This window comes from Cephus cinctus, unplaced genomic scaffold (genome assembly GCF_000341935.2).
Source record: "Cephus cinctus unplaced genomic scaffold, Ccin1 Ccin1_scaffold0351, whole genome shotgun sequence".
NCBI lineage: Eukaryota > Metazoa > Arthropoda > Insecta > Hymenoptera > Cephidae > Cephus > Cephus cinctus.
In genome coordinates this window covers 510,470-514,172 of record NW_014333043.1, presented here as the reverse complement: position 1 = coordinate 514,172, position 3,703 = coordinate 510,470, and the positions used below count along the sequence as shown (strand labels likewise).

General features: G+C 42.6%; 1 protein-coding gene across 9 annotated transcripts in view; it reads right to left on the bottom strand.

The window, feature by feature from the left end:
* Positions 1–3,703, bottom strand: part of LOC107267214 (probable basic-leucine zipper transcription factor N) — a 54,359-nt gene that overhangs the window by 15,746 nt on the left and 34,910 nt on the right. The gene's annotated exons all lie outside the window — the stretch shown is intronic.

Below are 3,703 nucleotides of genomic sequence, written 5' to 3'. Positions count from 1 at the left end.
GGGGGGGGGGGGGGGGGAGTGAGAAAGAGAGAACCTGACGATATTCTCCAGATACCTATAGGACGTCTAGAGCAATCACGTCTAAAGCATACATAGAAGATAAGACATACAGACAACACTGCCTACTATATATATATATATATATATATATATATATATATATATATACACCCACGGAAGACTAGCAATACGTTCTACACAGTGATCTCGAGACATCAAATAGAATTTATACACAGTTCCTAATATACTACGTCATATATCAACCCGTTACCAAAGTCCCCGTACTCGTTAAGCCTCGGTATTATTATATGACTACGTTTATCGCTTTGCTCTGGTACTGTGTCTGGTTAGCCTAGGATCGTACCTACTGCGAAATGCATTCAACCACTGTTTGCACGCTCGGTTCCGCAGTCAAACCCGCCAATGATTTCCGATCGATTTTGCGGCTACGGATTCCGCCGATAACAGCATAAGAAACTGTTCAAACAGTTAGTGGGTTTGTTGAATTGACAATAGTGATGAAAGAGGGAGGGGGGGTTCGAGACGGCAAAGATAAAAAAAACAACAGGAAAAAAAAGAGATACCCGCATCTGGTTACTGCCGAGCGTATGGGCATCTATCCACGATCCATGAAGTGGTGATTGATCCTCGGGTACGGTTAGATGTCTATAGATATACTCGAATGTCCAATAGATATAGCAAAAGGAATGAGTAAACGTAACGAGCTACCGACGAGGCGTCAGTTCGTTCGTGAAATCAGCTTCCAGCACTGAAATTCAGCACTGCTTCGAGAAGCGTATCGAAACTATTCCACGAGTTTCGAACAATCCGAGAGCCTCCTCCGAAAGGCGACTCGATGATTTTCTGCACCGAGTACACGAATGCTCGGAAGCATAGAGGACCCGTGGAATATACGAGAGACGTCACTCTGTGGCCTCGCGTGCCTCAAAATCGTAGACTTGCTTCGTTCTTCGTGATTTCCGCGATACGTTTACGTATTGCGTATCCCTGGCATACCTTTCGGAAGGAGAGGGGGTTGGTTACAGTCGAAAAATAGTACGAGGATGGTATCGAGTCTACAAAATTGAAACGGTTTATTTGTCAATGGTAAAGAAGAAGCGGGTGGTGGGAGAGTATAGTGGGATAGGACGCGAGAAAAGGAGGAAATGAAACAAAGGAGAGTACAGAAGCTCCGTGAAGATTTTCATGAACGATTTTGTATTCGGAACGCTAAAGGTGGTATCTGATGATGATGAAGAGAGGAGGAGGATGAATTTCGACAAGATCATCCTACTCTGTCTCTGTCGTACTCGCGATCTGACTAGTCCCTTGCTAGGAGCTCCCGTTAAATTTCAGCAAGTTTCCGGGTGCAGGAAGTTAGACCCCCATAATTCGAAAATTCCGGTTCTTCGTTTTGTTCTGGCTTGTTCTTAGTTTTTTCTATGATGTTCCAGAAAAACAAGTTTCTCAACTTAAATTTGTAGCGATAAGGCGAAAAAAAACACTTTTTTACTGGTATCCCCGACTTATGGAAAATCAAACTTGTTTTGTTGTTCCAGATTGTTCTAGTTGTTCTAAATATTGTTCCAGAATATCAATACCGACAAGTAAAGAATTTTCGAACGGGATTAAAAAACGTTTTATGCGTAGCAAGTAGATATAGGACCAATTCGAACGATTTCCAGGTTATTCCAGCTTGTTCTAGGTTTTCCTAGGTCTCCGTAGGTTTTCCTAGGTTTCCGTAGGTTTTCGTAGGTTTCCATAGGTTTTTCTAGGTTTTTCTAGATTGTTCCACGTCCTACCACGAGCAGGTACAACAGTTACATAAAACCAGGGAAACACTGGAAAAGCTGAGAAGGACGAACGCTCTCAGAATAGCATGTGGATATAGAACCATTTGGAACGATTTCCAGGTTAATCCAGCTTGTTCGAGCTTTCCGTAGGTTTCTGTAGGTTTTCCTAGGTTTCCGCAGGTTTTCCTAGGTTTTCGTAGGTTTCCTTAGGTTTTTCTAGGTTTTTCTAGATTGTTCCACGTCCTACCACGAGCAGGTACAACAGTTACATAAAACCAGGGAAACACTGGAAAAGCTGAGAAGGACGAACGCTCTCAGAATAGCATGTGGATATAGAACCATTTGGAACGATTTCCAGGTTAATCCAGCTTGTCCTAGGTTTCCGTAGGTTTCCGTAGGTTTTCCTAGGTTTCCGTAGGTTTTCCTAGGTTTTCGTAGGTTTCCTTAGGTTTTTCTAGGTTTTTCTAGATTGTTCCACGTCCTACCACGAGCAGGTACAACAGTTACATAAAACCAGGGAAACACTGGAAAAGCTGAGAAGGACGAACGCTCTCAGAATAGCATGTGGATATAGAACCATTTGGAACGATTTCCAGGTTAATCCAGCTTGTCCTAGGTTTCCGTAGGTTTCCGTAGGTTTTCCTAGGTTTCCGTAGGTTTTCCTAGGTTTTCGTAGGTTTCCTTAGGTTTTTCTAGGTTTTTCTAGATTGTTCCACGTTGTTCCACGTCCTACCACGAGCAGGTAGGACAGTCACATAAAACCAGGGAAACACTGAAAAAGCTGAGAAGGACGAACGCTCTCAGAATAGCATGAGGATATAGAACCATTTGGAACGATTTCCAGGTTAATCCAGCTTGTCCTAGGTTTCCGTAGGTTTCCGTAGGTTTTCCTAGGTTTCCGTAGGTTTTCCTAGGTTGTCGTAGGTTTCCTTAGGTTTTCCTAGGTTTTCGTAGGTTTCCTTAGGTTTTTCTAGGTTTTTCTAGATTGTTCCACGTTGTTCCACGTCCTACCACGAGCAGGTAGGACAGTCACATAAAACCAGGGAAACACTGAAAAAGCTGAGAAGGACGAACGCTCTCAGAATAGCATGAGGATATAGAACCATTTGGAACGATTTCCAGGTTAATCCAGCTTGTCCTAGGTTTCCGTAGGTTTCCGTAGGTTTTCCTAGGTTTCCGTAGGTTTTCCTAGGTTTTCGTAGGTTTCCTTAGGTTTTCCTAGGTTTTCGTAGGTTTCCTTAGGTTTTTCTAGGTTTTTCTAGATTGTTCCACGTTGTTCCACGTCCTACGACGATCAGGTAGGACAGTCACATAAAACCAGGGAAACACTGAAAAAGCTGAGAAGGACGAACGCTCTCAGAATAGCATGTGGATATAGGACCATTTCGAACGATTTCCAGGTTATTCCAGGATGTTCCAGCTTGTTCTAGGTTGTTCTAGGTTGCTCCAAGTTGTTCTCGGTCTATCGATGATTGTTCTAGAATTGTATAACGATCGGGTAGCCGGAAGTCGGATAAAAGTAGAAAGAAACGATTTTATATGCATAAAACGTTTTTGTGAGCCCATTCGAGTATTCTTTACTTAGCGGAATTAATATTCTGGAACAATATTTAGAACAACTAGAACAACCTTGAACAACAAAAAAAGTATGATTTTCCATAAGTAGGGGGGTTCCGATAAAAAAGTGATTTTTTCGCCTCACCGCTACAAATTGTAATCGAGAAACTTGTTTTTCTGGAACATTGTAGAACAAACTTAGAGCAACTCAGAACAAACAACGGAACCGGAATTTTCGAATTATGGGTGGCTAACTTCCCAGATTTCAAGTTTCCCCATTGAAATTTCAGGAATGTTCTAGAAGAATGACATAGAGTCGAACGGGGAGCGAGAGAATCGGAAGGGGGGGGGGG